This window comes from Pseudorasbora parva, chromosome 11 (assembly GCF_024679245.1).
Source record: "Pseudorasbora parva isolate DD20220531a chromosome 11, ASM2467924v1, whole genome shotgun sequence".
NCBI classification, from domain to species: domain Eukaryota; kingdom Metazoa; phylum Chordata; class Actinopteri; order Cypriniformes; family Gobionidae; genus Pseudorasbora; species Pseudorasbora parva.
Window position 1 is genome coordinate 10,941,596 of NC_090182.1, and position 18,322 is coordinate 10,959,917.

The following is an 18,322-nucleotide window of genomic DNA, read 5'->3' on the forward strand; positions in this document are numbered from 1 at the left end:
TAGCCTTTTGATTCTTTCTGCTGATGAGAGGCTTGGTCACTGCAGAGGAACTTTCAGTCTGAACTCTCTTAAATGACAAGACACTGTATGGCGAGACAGATCCTTACTGTGTTCAGCTCTGAACTGGGGAGTAATTCCAGCTGCAGTGTTATACCGATGTCTCATTAAAAGTCTCTGCATTGTCCTGTCCTCTCGTGCATTGGTCTTGCGTACCTTTTTGAGTACTTGAATTAATTAGTGTCTTTGTACATCTCCAATATTCTAGAAATTACAGATTTGGAATGACCAAGTTCTTTTGCAATAGCTGAAAGAGTCATCCCTTTGGCCTTCATCTGGACACCCTGGTGTCGTAGGGTTTCAGTCACCTTAGAGTGGCTTGCCATCTTGCAAAGTCAGTGAAAATTTGAAAGTTTGCTTCAAGTTAAATAGGGTTTGTCAGATTATTACAGAAATTAGCACCAAATGCCAGATTAACACCCAAAGCTTGAAGGTATCTGGAAGTGTTCTCTAATTTTGACCAACGTTATTTTTCAATTGTCTTATTTAAGTTGTATCTGTACTTCAGAATATATTTAATTTGTGAAATATGCTTAAAAAACTGCCCTTCTGCTCCTGTTAGGATAATTTTAAAAAGGACTAAGTAGTGACCTTGAAATTTAGGAAATTGTATGTACTCTAATTTTGGTCTCCACTGTATAATACAGAGAGAAAAAGAGAGATGTATAGATGAGGCTAACATAATGACCCCTGATAGGTGAAGTGAATAACATTGGTTATATTATGGCCCCTGTTAGTGGGTGGGATATATCAGGCAACATTTTGTCCTCAAAGTTGGTGTGTTAGAAGCAGGAAAAATGGGCAAGTGTAAGGATTAGAGTGAGTTTGAAAAGGGCCAAATTGTGATGGCTAGACGACTGGGTCAGAGCATCTCCAAAACTTGGAGATTGTGGGGTCTGCAGTGGTCAGTTTCTATCAAAAGAGGTCCAAGGAAGGAACAGTGGTGATCCGGTGACAAGGCTTATTGATGCACGTGGGGAGAGAAGGCTGGCCCGTGTGGTCCGATCAAACAGATGATCTTCTGTAGCTCAAATTGCTCAAGAAGTTAATGCTGGTTCTGATAGAAAGGTGTCAGAATGCACAGTGCATCACAGTTTGTTGATGCATTTGTGGATGCATAGCCCATCCTGACCCCTGTCCACCGGCGAAAGTGCCAACAGTGGGACGTGAGCTTCAGAACTGGACCACGGAGCAATGGAAGAAGGTGGCCTGGTCTGTGGGCAATGTTCTGCTGGGAAACCTTGAGTTCTGCCATCCATGTGGATGTTACTTTGACACTTACCACCTACTTAAGCACTGTTGCAGACCATGTACATATATAAAAATATATTATATATATATCAATCAATCAATCAACTTTATTTATATAGCGCTTTTACAATCACGATTGTGTCAAACCAGCTTCACAGTGTCAAACAGGATAATATTGCGACAAAATTAGATTTGGCTGTACAGTCGTACTGGAGAAAACAGTGATGTTATCAGCTTATTTTAATTTATCATATAGCAACAATGTTGGCAGATCTGTATTATAGTTTATAGAATTAAATAAGACCTAATTCATACATTTTATTTGTATAATAAGTTGAATAACTTAGATCATAATTTTAGTGTCCCCAACTGAGCAAGCCAAGCCAAAGGCGACAGTGGCAAGGAACCAAAACTCCATCGGGGCATGATGGAGAAAAATAAACCTTGGGAGAAACCAGACTCAGTCGGGGTGCCAGTTCTCCTCTGGCCTATTAACACACCGTGTAAGATTATTATTCTGGCAACCTTTCAGGTCGGAAATCATATTAGATTGGAATATTCAAAATTTCATGGTATCACGGAAGAGACGGATTTATTTAGGATGGGGCATTGATTACACAAGAATATGAATACAAGAAAGATCGGAATTATTGCGCCGAAGACGGGTTTTGAGCATGTCGTGCCAGTGAGGAAAATTCGGAGGAGACACCATTTGACACGGCTCAGCAGACACTCCAGGATGAGCTGGTCATGTCCAGGCAGGTCCACCATCCGATCCGGACAGGGCCCAGATCCGGGATAAACCTCGGGATAAAAAGAGAGACTAACATTAGCGTAGATGCCACTCTTTTTATGATGTAACGAGTACATCAGGTGTTATGGGAAGTGTTCCCGGTTCCGGCTGACCTAGATAATGCAGCCTAACAATCAGTCAATTGATCTGAATAATGAAAGTTAAAAATGTTCTATGTGTATGCCATAGTAAAGAGATGTGTTTTTAGTCTAGATTTAAACTGACAGAGTGTGTCTGCTTCCCGAACAATGCTAGGAAGACTATTCCAGAGTTTAGGAGCTAAATAGGAAAATGATCGACCCCCTGCAGTTGATTTAGATATTCTAGGTATTATCAACTGGCCAGAGTTTTGAGACCGCAATAGACGTGATGGAGTATAATGTGTTAAAAGCTCGCTTAAGTACCGGGGAGCTAAACTATTTAGTGCTTTGTAAGTAATAAGCAAGATTTTAAAATGTATGCGATGTTTAATAGGGAGCCAGTGCAGTGTTGACAGAAATGGACTAATATGATCATACTTCCTGGTTCTAGTAAGAACTCTACCTGCTGCATTTTGGACTAGCTGGAGTTTGTTTATTAAGCGAGCAGGGCAACCACCCAGTAGAGCATTACAATAATCTAGCCTTGAGCTCATGAACGCATGTACTAACTGTTCAGCATTTTACATTAAAAGCATGTGCCGTAATTTAGATATATTTTTAAGATGATAGAATGCGGTTTTACAGATGCTAGAAACGTGGCTTTCAAATGAAAGATTGGTATCAAAGAGCACACCCAGGTTCCTCAGTGACAAGGGCTTGACAGAGCAGTCATCAAGTGTTAGACAGTATTCTCGGTTACTACTTGTGGAGCTTTTCTGTCCAATAATTAAAAATTCAGTTTTATCTGAATTAAGTTGCAGGAAATTACTATTCATCCAATTTTTTATTTCAGCTATGCATTCCGTTAATCTTCTGAATTCGTAGGTTTCGTCAGGGCGTGAAGAAATATATATATATATATATATATATATATATATATATATATATATATATATATATATATATTATAAAATATGATATTATATTTATATTCAACATTTTTCAATATTAAAAAATATATATTACTTTTTAAAATTAATTGTGCCTACAGTATTCAGTATGTTAGCATCCCATAATTGCAAAGCATTTTTTGTGAATTCTGCTGTCAGTTCAGACTCTACTGCAACAGGCAACATGCTTCATCAAACCACCGAGAGCAGGCAGAGCCGTTTACAATCACACATGGTGCGCTGGTGCATTTAAAAAACGCTGGACAGAGTGCACCAGAATGGAACAGGATGCAAGATGCATTTTTCAAAATTGAACAACTTATAGTTTGACATGGCATCTTACCGACACGGGATTTATGACGCAAGATGCTGAAAAAACAGTGAAGCGTGACGCAACAACCAGAGATGTCCATCTGGTGCATGTGTACAGAAGCAAACTATTAAAAAATAGCCCAGGCAGAAAGCAAGAATAAGTCTTGTGTGAACAGTCCCTAAATCTGCTTTTGACAGAATGACAAACTTGATTGTAAATGTACTGTTTATTGGCTCGATTGTGTTTTTCTTTGAATATCAGCATGACTATGATTGTCTGTGACTGAATCATATTCATGCTAATATTCAGAGCAACATGATATTCCTCAATTAGCAGGATAGTATATATTTAAATCTCAGTTAGTTTTATTCTATTTGTGTTTGTTTGTTTGTTTGCTAGATTTCCAGTCACTGCGGTTCTGTCTTCTGTGATTGCATAAGCTGAATCATAAATATGACTAACAAGTAAAATTACATTCCCTAAGCGGCTCAGGTAAGAGACAAAGCTCTCTTTTTTTGACTCTGCTACAGAACATTGGATGAAACCACATGTTTTTTTTTTTCCTTTTTTCACAAAATAAGCTGCTTACCTTTTATTTTAAAATGTTTCTCAGGAAGAATCGTTGGATTAGTGTGTTATTTTGTAGGGATTGATTGTAGTGACCTGGCTTGCTATATATTAGCAAACAACTAATGCTTTTTTCCAAAAATATACACAGCAAAAAAACAAAACAAAAATAGTACAAATATCTTAACATTCTTAAATTAATATTCATTACCATAAGAAGTGTGTGTGTGTGTGGGGGGGGGGGGGGGGGTCTCTATTTTGGATTCTCATGCTAAACATGGCCAAAATGTAATGCATTACATATGACAGAGTATTTCTGTGCCAAATACACTCCTTCAGGATTCTTATAAGTTTCCAAAACAAATGTTTTTGCAAGTATGGCCCTGTACGACACCATAAAGGGTGGAATTGTGCAATGATATTACGCACAACGGCTGAAATAGTCCCCAGCACGCTCCCTGTGTAAGGAGGTTGTCACGTTGGTTATGTTGATGGAAGTTTTCAGGCGCTGCGTAATATATCTCTCCGCTGCACCAATGATATATCAGCAAAGTTCATTGATTTTTACCAAGCGGCAACCTCCCGCAGTTTCTCTTGAAGCCAATACGGAAGTGACTTAAACTGCAGTTCCTCGACTGGCCGCTAGGGACAGGCTCCAAAAGGGAGCAGAATCTCATTGAGCCCCATGTTAAAATTCCCAACTTTACAACAGAAAAAACATTTACATCCTGGTACAAATTGCGGTTTTGGTCTATACAGCTAATTTTGCCCTTCATAACATCTGTGATAGGGGTGAATGTTTTTATAACTCATTCGTTTACATAAGCCTTATATTTCTGCATAATTAAGGGCGTGGCCACTTTGAGTGACAGGTGGATAGCCATTTCTCTGCTGTCTTTTAGTCATCACGTCACCTCAGCTCCGCCCACATCCCGCCTCTTTGCCTATTTTCTGTTATCGGGCGTGACGCACGATGACATGTTGGCAAGATGGCAATGGCCAGCTCGGCTTCAAAACTGCACTTCAGAATCATATGGGTGACGACGTCATGGACACTATGTCCATATTTTTTTACAGTCTATGATTATTACGCAGTAATAAGAGTATAGTTCCTAGCCATATCGGCTTAGAAAATGTACATTTTATGTCTGTCTTAAACGGTGTAACTACAGACGAGTCAAGTTTTAAATAGGAAAAATACTGATCACAAATATTGGTCATTTTTTAACCAAGATGCTAATGGTCTAATCAGATTCAATGATCTATACTAAGGTATGCTAAAAGTGCTACCGCCAGATCCGGAGATCGGCTGAATGGATTCGAAAATGGTAAAACTCAACTGTTTAACTCTACGGAAGCTGGGAAAAAAAAAATGTATTAAAAAGGAGGGGGAAAATTGGAGTGTTCCTTCAAGGGTCATACACATAAGTGAAAATATCATCATTAGTTCAGAAAAGGCCTTGTACAGCAATTTTGTTAGCCTAGAAATCTGACGCACCCTAGCGGCAGCAAATTTAATTTGCCCGCAAGTGTCGTCTAGGAACTCTCAATACCATTCTGAGCTGTGTTCCTCAAAATCAAACTGCGTTTGTGTGCTTCTAATAAACACAGAAACTGGCGAATGGCGGCGGTCTTTCGAATCAGCTCTGACCGCGACTCTGGAAGACTTGGAGTTCAGCTTTTCTCTGAGAAAAGAACAAAGAACGGCACTGAAGTCATTCTTAAAAAAGGGAAGATGTGTTTGTAGTTTAGCCGACCGGATACGGCGAATGTTTAATCAGTCAGCGAGCTCTGCTTCACCTTCTTTGCTCTGGTTGGTGTACCGCTATCCTATCGCGTGCAGAGGGAGTTTGAAAGACAACCGTTTATCCCGCCCCTCGGATTGAGCCCTGTCTATGGTGAGTTTCCAGACCAAACATCTTGATGTGGGTCTGTCTTGTCAGGCTACAATTTTGTAGGATGACCAGATGTTTTCTGGGTTTGGCATGCTAGTGTTTTCAGGTACTCTGGATTACGCCACGCAGGAACTCCTGACACACATGTTCCTAGTGGAGCTCTGGGGTTTAGCCAAACACAGACTTCATTAGTCATGAGCATCATTGACTGGCTTTATTAACCGGAGCTTAGACTAGCTTACGGCACACTGCGTTTTGAAAAGAGAATCTCTGTTTAGCTATGCTAAAGCTCTGAAGCTTTGAAGGCAAAGTCTCGCTGAAGGGCACAGAGTGGGTATAGATCTGTTGTTTCTGATGCCTGGGAGTTTGAAGTCTCTCACAGTAATTGGTTAATGATCTCTTAAATAAAGTGAGCATGAAGAATTTTAATCATTTTTGGGCAATTGAGGCTCAAATTATCTATTGATCTACATTGTGTCAATACTTAGAGACAACACACAAATGAGGCGACACCTTAATACCATGTTTCTAAAGCCTCTCATACGGCACCTTTAGCGATTAAACATTCACATTCTGGAAGACATTTGTATATCAATTGCTTCAGTCAGTAGATAATGTATCAGGAACAAGATGAATTGTTATCAATGCATGAATCAAACTCATTTGTTTTCCATGCATCATTTCAATATTTATATCTCTGTCTGTATTTTTTTAGAGCAGTAAAAATGCTCACAGTATCTTCTCCATCACAAGATGGATCACTTGAGCTCCAGTGTTTTCAATCACATTGGTAATCACAGTATTGCAGTGATGCTCATTTGAATAAATATGTATTTTTTCATATTATTTGACAGGTCATTCATGTTGCCAGTAATTGCACGGAATCACCAGCTTGCTTTTGTGTATTGATATATTTCCTTTTGAAAACAGTTTTGGAAGGTCTTCTTGGGAGAGAAAGTCTGTAAATATTGATTTTAAATGCGTTTATGTGTGTAAAGTGAATTTTATCAATGTTTAGAGGTATAGAGTATAAACTACTGTTCAAAAGTTTGGGTCAGTCCTTATTTTATTTTTTTGCTTTTGAAAGAAGTATTTTATGCTCACCAAGGTTGCACTTATTTGATAAATAATATGATCATATTGTAAAATATAATTACAACTAAAATTTCTCTTTGAATATGTTTTAAAATGTAATTTATTCCTGTGATCAAAGCTGATTTTTTTGCATCATTACTCCAGTCTTCAGTGTTGCATGATCCTTCAGAGATAATTCTAAATGAAAGTTTATTAACAAAGTTTGGAGGAAGCACATTCAGATAATCAACCAATCAGTGCAAGAGGAAGCTGGTATATATAGCCGTCTCTCACCTCTGTCCCGCGACAATTTTCACAGCATCCCTCCACCACCCCATTGCCTCACTCTTGGGTGTTTCTATCCCAGTCAAGGAGGAAGAGTACTCTGGGTTCATTCCAAATTCTGAGTTCAGAGCCCTCCCCTGCCATATACGCATAAACTACTATTTTTCATTTCATGTACGTGTAAACTCGAGATGCATTATTTTCATGATTTTTGATCAGTGTAATGCATACTTGCTGAATAAACGTATTAATTTCTTTCTTGTTTTAAATGTATGGTAGTGTATAGATAAATGTCATGAAGATTGACTATAAATGAATGTTGCAAAATTGAGACACTGATTAGTATCAGTGCCATCAGTTCCCTTACGAAAGGAAAATATATTTACCAATATATTTTCTTGATATATATTTTAATATATGGAATAATATATTGATGGTATTATAAAATATATTATATATTCATGCAATATATTGCAAAATATACAAATGATTGCCGCTTTCAATATATTGCAATATATTGGAAAATATAAATATTAAATCCCATATATGTGAATATATTGCAATATATTTTTGTTTCTTAAGGGTTCTATGTGCTAGGATATAAAGTTCAAAATTCTTTCTGAAAAGTAAGTTAATTAGATAATTTCTGCTTGAATTTCAATCTCAGCACAACCCACATAACCTGACTGCAGTTCAACATATTTGCTCACACTTTCTGCATCTTAAGCATTCAGCTATAGAAACTCTCAAATATCTCTTTACATGGCAGTGCTTTTCATTTTGTCTTTCTCGGAAGGATGCTCAGACGGGGATGCTCTTGTGTTCATGTTGAAATCCTGCAAAGTATTAGTGTCACATCCGCTGCTCAGGATGCAGAGCGTGTTGGCATAATCTTACGGTGAGTAGTGCTTCTCTCTCCGGAGACGGGCACACTCATTGCACTGAACCACACAAGCAAACAGCCTTAAATCAAACAACAAGAATCTCACCTGCATTAATTGCTGTATTTTTTAAACCAACACATGGTTCTGTTAGATGACAAATGGCAAGAAGCCTGAAAATACTCAATTCACTTCATCATGTAAAATATCTGCTGCACAGTCACTGTATCCATGATTATACTGAAGTACATTGATTACCAAACTCATATGCATATACACTACAGTTTAAAAGTTTAAGGTGTTTGGGGTTAACTGATCCAAGTTCAGTTAGTGAAAAATAAAGACCAAGTGTCAGCAGTGAAATTAATTGAAAAATGAAAAATGTACTTAAGAATAGTTTGCAGTTTCAACAGCAATAGCCAGCTTCAAGTCTCACAAGGAGTTTGTATGCCACGTTCCCTCTCTCACCGTCTTGTTGACCAGTCCTATCGTACATACAATTGTCCCAACAGTTATTATTGTTTTCAAGATCTATCCATGTCATTACTTCGCGCGAGGTGGATGGTTTGGCTCAGAGAAAATGCAGAGTCATGGTAAATTTCCACACGTCAGTTAATCTCCACTTGTTGATGCTTTTACCCCGAAATTTGGCCCATAGTGACCTTCCAGATCTGGTGCAGGCGCCAGCTTGCCCAGAACAACAAGTCCATCCATTTCTTAGGATGCCTCTCTAGCAAAAGTTTATGATTAGCCGATGATCCATTACTTTCAATGAACCTTCACCAAACTTAGCCAACATGACTGAAGGGAGAACAAATGAGAAGTATATTGTCACTATCTGGTCATCCCTCACAGTTTATTTACTAGTTTGTGTTTTTTATTTTATTTATTTATTTGTTTATTTATTTTTGTTCTGGCCCCCTTCCTGTTTACCAGAGTGATGAGATACTTAGCAGACTATCATAACTCAATAGCTGGTTGTCTAAGTGGTGTCCGCAGAATAAGATGGGGTACATATACAATTGGAAAAGCTTTTGGGGCAGACCTTACCCAAAAGAGATATACCATCCCTCCTCTCTAGTAATTTGGCACACAGTCTTACACTCTAAAAAATGCTGGGTTAAAAACAACCCAAGTTGGGTTGAAAATGCACTAACCCAACAATTGGGTTGTTTTAACCCAATGGCTGAGTTGTTTAAACCCAGCAATTGGGTTGTCTTAAGCAACATTTAACCCAACCGCTGGGTTAAAACAACTCATCCGTTGGGTAAAATCAACCCAATTCTTGGGTTAGTGCATTTTCAACCCAACTTGGGTTGTTTTTAACCCAGCATTTTTTAGAGTGTAGGGTTTAACCCTTGACTAACTGGGCCCAGGTCAGGAAGCAGACGGAATGGCTTAACTGACCGCCTGCTAGCTGTGTCACATCACAGAAGTCAGATAAATCCCAATAGGTACTCTATCACCTAGATATTATCACATAGAGACTGTGTCTGTTCCATGAAATAATAAACAAAAAAACTCCAGAAACCATTTAAGGATAAAAATGTAATTGATGTTCAAAAACAGATATGATACAGATGAACAAATGATAAAACTTGGGCTGCTGAATATTCGATCTCTTCCCAAGGGAATTTATCATTTTTTGTATAAATTAATATTGTTAATTATATGATTACAGATCATAACCTAGATCTGCTGTTTGTCAGAAACCTGGCTAAAACCTGACCATTACTTTAAATGAGTCCACCCCTCAAGATTATTGTTATAAACACACACCGCTTCTTAAAGGCAAAGGAGTCTTAGTCTAGTTCTGTTTCAAATATAATTCTTATGAATTGTTGGTGCTTTACATGCTACCCTGTGGAGATATCATTAGGAAGCAATTAAAGATGGCAGGTTTTTTCTTTTCTTTTCTTTTCTCGTTGTTATGCTGATGATACTTCGCTCTATATTCCTTCGCACCCTGACGAAACTTATCAATTCACAAGATACATAGCTAATATAAAAAATTGGATGACTAGTAATTTCCTACAACCTAATTCTCAAAAAACATAATGTCTAATTATTGGACAAAAAACCTCTGCACGTAGTAGTCTAGAATACTGTCTAATACTTGGCTGCCCTGCTAAAGAACCTGGGTGTGCTCTTTGATACTAATCTTTCATTTGAAACCACATTTCTAGCATCTGTAAAACTGCATTCTTCCATCTTAAAAATATATTGAAATTATGGCACATGCTTTCAATGCAAAATGCTAAAAAGGGAGTTCATGTGTTCATGCCTCAAGGCTAGATTATTGTAATGCTCTACCGGGTGGTTGCCCTGTTCGCTTAATAAATACACTCTAGAGGTGAACTGGCACCCCAGATGAGCCTGGTTTTTTTCCTCCATTATGTCTCCTGATGGAGTTTTGGTTCCTTGCCACTCTCGCCTTTGGCTTTTAACTTGCTTAGTTGGCGACACTAAATATTCAACTCTATCACTGATCTGCCCGAATTGACACTATATGAGAACTGAACTGAGCTGGATGACTATTGACTATTGCTCCAGAGCAGCTATACAGCCAAATCAAAATCTGTTGCATTATTTTCCTGTTAACACAGCATTGTAAAAAGCACTATATAAATAAAAGGGGACTTGACTTGATACAGAGTATATGATGATTGTTTCATCTATTCAAACAAGACGCAGGCGGACAGATTTGAATAGTTCATAGTAGATTAGACCTTCCTACGATTTCAGAGCTGTGTTTATCAAGGCTGATTAGACATTGGATTTAAGGCTTATCCCAGTCTTAGACCACAACTTTCAGTTTTAGTAATTTTAATGCTTCACCTTGATCCCGTTTATTTGAGTTAGTTGACAAGAAGGTAACATTTCTAATTGTATAGTTTTAGTAAACAATTACAACACACTTAAACCTGAAAATTAAAATTAATGATAAATATTTACTATTCCGCTTTATTTCTTGGTAACCAATCAAATGACATTAAGCATGTGAATTCATTTGTACAAACACATTTTCATATCAGCTGCTGCTCTCACTAAAACAAACTGAGAGATTCTATTTCTTATCGGCTTTCCACTCAAATTGCTCTACCAGCTTTTTCGTCAAATTTGCTCTATATTAGAGTAATTTTAGACTGTTTGTGCCCCACTGTGTATTAGAATTTTTTTAATTACTACATCAGTTAAAATCCAAGCCAATGAAATAACTATTTTCTCTTTTGAGCGAACACTCTCAAACTTCCTACAGACATTACATTCATTTCCATGGCACAGTTTGAGGGTTATACTTTTATCTGTCGCAGTAATTGGCAGAAAATTGCATATGCCGTGGCCGTCGTTTTCTTACCCCCCTCAAAGAAAAAAAAGAAATAGCAATTATGGTTTCCCTTATCGAGCTCCTCCCTGGTGCAGGGCCAGTGCTCAACAGAAGAGAAGAACATTTCTTTTTCTCATTCCATGAAATTGGCCACATATAGGGCCAAATGGGCTCTTTCTGTACATACGGAGAGGTTTGTGTGTTCGTTTCTCTCTTGTATTTTAGCTTAGATTTTGAGCCACATCTTCCTGAAAGTCTGTTCATCAAATGCAATATAAGCATGTGTGTGTGTGCACTCGCGCATGTTAAGTATTCTTCAGATAACGACCCTTTCTTTGTGCTTTCATTCCAAGAATATAAAAGCAATCACAAGTAACCATGGTTACCCATGTAAGTCTTCTCAAAGTATAACAATGCGTTTGTGGATATGGCATTATATCAAACATTCATGACTTAATTTGTGACTGAAGCAAATTTAATATCACACAATTGAATCTAATGCTTTAATATGTGCGGCATCCATCGCCTCGCAGGACGTGTCTTGAATCTCCAGAAGCTGAGAGCTTTGCCTGACAGGGTGCATATATAAAGGTCTGTCCTGTGTGGCGTATGAGATTAAGGTGTCGGGATTATGAGCTGTTTCACGGCTAAAGGGAGATGGCTAATCTCTCCTCCGCAGGCTCAAGAAAATCTGTTCTAGACTGCTAGACAGGATCATGTTCTTTTCTCCCGCAAAAAAATCAGACTCTCTTCTGCTGCTCTCACTAGAGGCTTCAGTGAATGAAACACAAATATTATTTTATTTAAAAAAAAAAAAAATCAGTTAGTGTAACGACCACTCTGAGACCTAAGGTAGGAGATCCAAATGCAGTATTTATTGAGTGAAAGGGTAATCCACAATCGTAGTCAGAGAAAAGGCGAAAGGTCATACACAGGTAGGCAGTCCAATCAGGCAAACAAAACAAGGGACACAGGCAAGAATTCCAATGAAACCAGGGAAAATGCTCAGAAATGCAGTATGAACAAAACAAGACTTCACAGTGAATGACAGAGATAACCAGACTTATATAGGGTGAGGTAAACAGGGTAATGAGACACAGGTGTAAACAGTGAGTGCTAATAAGTCCGGGCAAAGGATTATGGGTAATGTAGTCTATGATAGAGTGACAGTCCAGAGTTGTAGTGTCCTCTGGTGGTAATCAGGGGCACTCTCACTGGTGAATCGTGACAGTTAGTTACACGCAATATTATACAATGAAATGCCAACTAAAAGTCATCTATTTACTTTTTTTTTATTCAAAAATACATTTTCAAGCTTTGAGACCCTTTGAGAGCAACTGACTAGCATGCACAGATGAAACTAAGGCAGAGATGAGTATTCTCTGAATCACAGGCAATGGGAAATGTGATTTTTTTTTATTATGGCCTGACATTGCAGAGGTTGTCAAGTTTAGGATTGCCAGAGATGCAGATGGACAAATTTCTATGAACTCTGTTGTATTTATTTTATACTTAAAGTAAAAATGTATTATTCAAATTTTATATTAAAATGTTATATATTTTTATAGTATTTGTTTTAAATATTTGTGAATGTGGCATGAACCAGATGCAAAAGTTAAGCAAACTTTTATACTCCTGTGCATCAAAAGTTTACTATTGCTATGCCCTAAAACTGTTAGTCCCATTTGCTTAAAGGTAGGGTAGGACGGACTGATCTAAAACACTTTTGTCCAAATTTGTTTAAACTTTCTTTATATGTCAATACATAATTAAAATGTAAGTTCTCTGAAAAGGAGAGTATAAAAACCGAGTGACTCTAGACTTTTAAATCTGCAATAAATACCGCTCATTATTTTCATTCGGGACGAAACAAATGATTGGCTTGGGCGACTGTGACTCTCTCTCTCACTACCATGGCGACCACCGCTTTCACTACAGGATCTGCCCACATGCGCGCGCTCGTTTGATTTGAGCAGTTCAAGAGGCAAGAAACCTAGGCAAAATAATGGCAGAGAAAGAGCATTCAAAATTCACAGTGCTGGGTTTTACAGTCAGCGAAGGCAAACAATGCAAAAAAGGAAGACAGTACGAGAAAAGGCAATGCACAGAAAGTCTTTGGATAAACAAAGAAATCAAACGTGAGTAAATATCTGCATGGCTTTTCAACGATGTCGAGAACTGAGGGACCTGAAAAACAACTCATTGCTGGCTGTATTTCTGCTGGACAGGTAAGCTTTCATTTTGATTAAAACATTTTTTGGTTTATGTTTTCATGAAGCATGTATCAAGAGCACATGAAGCTGCCTAATATAGCTAACATAACATTACTTAGCATAAAGTTACAATATTATACACTTAGCCATTAGTAGAGATGATAAATCCTCAATATGCTTAGCTCAAGTTGATCGCTGTTGTGTTGAATTGCGCAAAATTAACTTTAGATAACAAAATGCATGTGTAAAAGCCAGTACACCGCATCCAGGAACTTTTCTTTAGAACTAAGTTAGCTTTAGCTGCTGCTAATCAACAATGCTTTCATCATGGAAACTCTTACATGCAAAACACAGTATAGGTTATGAATCTTACACGAAATTCATCTTCATCACAGTATAACTGATGTTATTGAAAAAACATGATGCTACCCGTTTTCTTTGCCTTATAAATATAACTAGCTCGTTACCAAGTCAAACAAAAATATATTTTAAACTTTACCATTCTAGCTTGATAGTGAGTACTAAAAGACATCTTATTTGTTTATATTCATACTGATAAAGTTCGATTTTTTTTATTACATGTGATTCTGACATGATGTCACTACATGCACACTGCTGGTCTGAGGTAAATAATGCGTCTTCCAGCTGAGCGGTCGGTGAGGCCCATTCATGTATTTTGGGGGCGTGGCTTTGGAAAGAGCCCAGAAGAGAGAAGGTGGAGTGAATGGAAATAATGAGCTGTCTTTAAAACAGTCGTGAGAGGTCTACAGACACTCAATTTTTATACTTTCTTTTTCAGAGTACTTACATTTTAATTATGTATTGATATATAAAGAACGTTTAAACAAGCTTGGAAAAAAAACGTTTTTTAACCAATTCCTACCTTTCCTACCTTTAACTCTTAAAAATAAAGGTTCAATTGTACAAAAAGTTATTTATAGTGAAAAAATTAGATCGCTGTAAACCCCTCTTTTGGAACCTTTATTTGTAAGGGTTTAGCACTTAAAGCATCATTACTGCATTCTGCTCTCACTTATATCAACACCGAACACCAATTGAAATTAGATATAACAGCAGCGATTAGAAGAACCTTTTTATAAGCTTTAGCATGAAACACAAGCATAGCTCTCTCATTATACCTTGTGTGTGCCAGTGAAGCGCGACCTTAAAAAAAAAATCCACACATTGATGTTGATGATCTCTCATAATAATCAATGACTCTCTTATTTACATTGGGTTTGCTCTGTTAGTTATGATGAAAGCCTTCATGTGAGTGCAGAAATTGAGTTGCAATGATGATATTTAACAGACATGTACAATGCTCATCACAGGAAACATTATAAAACAATGCAATTCACAAATACTGTAGATAACCTAGCACAGAATAGTCTTTTATGTTTTCTTTAAATGTTTAAACTGTGTGGGAACTTGCAGAAAGCTTCTTACAGGAAGAGGAGTCAGCGTTGTTTCACTCAGTGTCGATGGCTTCAAAACATTCATTAAAGGGGGGGTGAAATGCTGTTTCATGCATACTGAGCTTTTTACACCTTTAAAGACTTGGATTCCCATCCTAAACATAGACAAAGTTTCAAAAACTAATGTTGGACGTTTGATGGAGTATTTCTGTGTTAAAAATACTCCTTCCGGTTTCTCACAAGTTTCGGCGAGTTTTTTTCGAGTATGGGTCTACTTGACGTTAAATAGAGCGGAAGGTCCTTGTATGGGCCGTACGGGCTCTTCTCCCGGTAGGGTGCGCGCGCGCGTGACTAGAGGGAGAGAGAGGAAATGCACGCTGTAAACAGTCTCTCAGGTGCAGATCCAGTCGTCCGTGAACACTTATGTCGCGCCGCGCTCCACTTTATTCCTATGGGTGACGTCGAGCGACTTCAACGCTTCAGCACAGCATTCCGGGAAGGCAGCGCTGCATTTGAACCGATTTGAACGCAGAAATGACGGGAAGCTTCAAGGCATCGCTTCAGTCGCGTCGCAAAGTGGATTTCCACGGTCATTGCTGTCACAGGACTTCACCAAATCATACCAAAGAAGTGTGTTTTTGACAGAGCGGTCCTGCTTTGGAAGATGCCGGTGAGTAAATCAACTTCAAATGTCTCTGCTATTGGCTACCGTCGCATGAGTAAACATCAGTAAACGATACGATCGCGTGCTTCGTCATTCAAATGCGCTAACGGTTACTCCATTGTTGTTCTGTATAACGTTACACTATTCTGACTCTGACGTGCAAAACCGTTTTGCTTGCTACCTCTAAGGTCTAGTCACATACAATAGTCCATAAACCGAATCATGTCCTCATAAACTGCACACAAAGGCCCCTAAATACAGTACATACCACAGAGACGGACATCCTGATGTTGCCGTTTCTCCTGTTCAATTTATTTCAGCCTCAGATTTGATTGTGGATCATTATCTGTATTAGCTGAGATAGATGGGTTTCTCCACGCTTGAGGACGTCACCGCTTTGCGCGCTTGTCATTCTTTAGCTCCGCCCACACGATACGCCTCCAGGCGCTCGGTTTTTTCCGGAAAGACTCGGTACAGCCCATATTTCTTTTATAAATATGATAAAACTAAAGACTTTTCGGAGATATGAAGGATGCAATACTACTCTATAGGTACTCAAGATTGACATGAGATTGACTGAAACTGAGTGTTTCACCCCCCCTTTAATAGTTGAAAAATGTCTCCCAGTTCATTTGAGTTGTATGTGAGGCTAAATATTCTCTACAGGGTTCAAATCTGGATTCTGACCAGGCCAAAACATGAGCCTGATGGATTTGTTCTCAAGCCACCTCTTAGTTGTCTTTGCACTTTGGCCAGGATCATTGTCTTGTTGAAAATAACATCTGATCATTCCTCTTTTGACAACTTTTCAATTGGGGGAAGCAAGCCATTCTGCAATATTCACCTGTACTCACCAATACTAGCAGCAAACAATGACAGCTCTTCCTCCATGCTTCACTGTGTTAGAGATGCATTTATTATTATATTTCTCAGCAGATTTTCTAAGACACCGCTCTAGAACATCACCATGCAACTTGTGTTTCATTGTGATGCATCACTCCACACACAACTTCACATATTCTGCTCAAAACTTAATTCTATCTTTGATGTATTTCTGAGACAGCAACAGCTTTTCAAGCATTTTCTTAGGTTTTGCTAATTTCCTGACCAATAAATTGTGGTTAAGACAATTAAAAGCTTAGTGCTTAGTTTAGCCCATTTTTTTTACCGTGATGTGAATGCCAGAATTTAGCTTAATTTGTGTAATATTCCTTTAAATGTTAAATGTTTTTATGTAAGATGCATCCCTGAGAATCAAACAGTCTTTCACAATGCCACCTCTTTCATTGTGTCTGTGCATGAGTATAAATAATGACAAATCCTCCAAACAGTTTCCTTTAATTCTAATTGGAAATTGGCCGAACAAGGAATGAATGAAGGGACCCTTTAACATTTAGTGCACAAGCAAAAATAAGTTAGCTACACAAAGGCCAATTGGTCTAAGGCCAATATCTGAGAGGCTTCAGTGCATCATATTTATGTGATATTTTTTGTGAGTTCCCATTTAGATAGTGTTTAAGCTGCTGTCCCCTTCCTCCACAATGCATAACCCACCAAATACATTAACATTCTTTTCAGACCGAGAACAAGGTGAGACAACTTGCTATTATTATGAACCCTTTTAACACATTTTGGCAGGTTGCTCTTGGCAAATGTGTTTTGAATTACAAATAGTCCCAATTATGCACATCACAGGTTTACAGGCCACTACACGTGCTCATTTGAACAGATAAGCATGCTGTGGCTATATAATCACTTTAATTATATTGCAGATATTTTCCCCCATTGTTATCATTAATCTGGGCAAAGATATATCTCAGGCAGGCCAGTAATACAGTAATATGTTTCACCATGCTTTATGTAACCGGAGCGAGTGATTAAATATTTGATATGGCTGCTGTGCTAACATCCATATCCTCATCTTCACCACAGGGGAACAAGATGACTCTGGAAATCAGTACTTCTGAAGGGCATGACGGGAATTAGTCACGAAACACCTGCTCTGCCTTGATAACACTTCACTTTGTCTGTCAGAATAACGTCCTGGAACACGTGGGGATGTCACAATTGAACACTGAATCTTCCTCACCAATACAAACGTATAATTAGAATGAGTAGAACAGGCATATCGTATCACCGATGGCCAAAGATGCTTTATTTTAGCGTGCCAGATATGTAACTGTGAATGCATGAGTACCAATTGTGGTCTTAAGGGCCTAAAGTATGCTGTGTGTATAGGCTAATCTACATGCAGGATGGTATACAAGTAATCTTATCAAAAAAAATGTGCAGTGACAATGAATGTGGTGAGTGGTGCTTGGTAGGATGTTGCTATGTGAAATGTATTACCATCCATACTAATCCAGTGGATGGTCGCACGCAATAAAACTTCAGTACATTTTGCATTTCCTGATAGGTTTATGAAGTTCTTGAACACATCACTTTAAAAACTAGAAATGTTGTGTGTATATGCTATACAGTTGATTTTTATTTTATTTATTTATTATCCTCTGACCTTATGCCATCAATTCTGGATCAATTAAATTAAATGTGCAT

General features: G+C 38.1%; 1 long non-coding RNA gene across 1 annotated transcript in view; it reads left to right on the forward strand.

Annotated features, from left to right (window-relative positions):
• LOC137092659 (uncharacterized) overlaps nt 1-18,032 on the forward strand; it is a 42,758-nt gene extending 24,726 nt beyond the window's left edge. Inside the window, exon 3 of the long non-coding RNA XR_010908321.1 lies at nt 17,699-18,032. This is a non-coding gene — a long non-coding RNA (uncharacterized lncRNA). The remainder of the gene's footprint in view (nt 1-17,698) is intronic.
• The last annotated feature ends 290 nt before the right edge of the window (nt 18,033-18,322 follow it).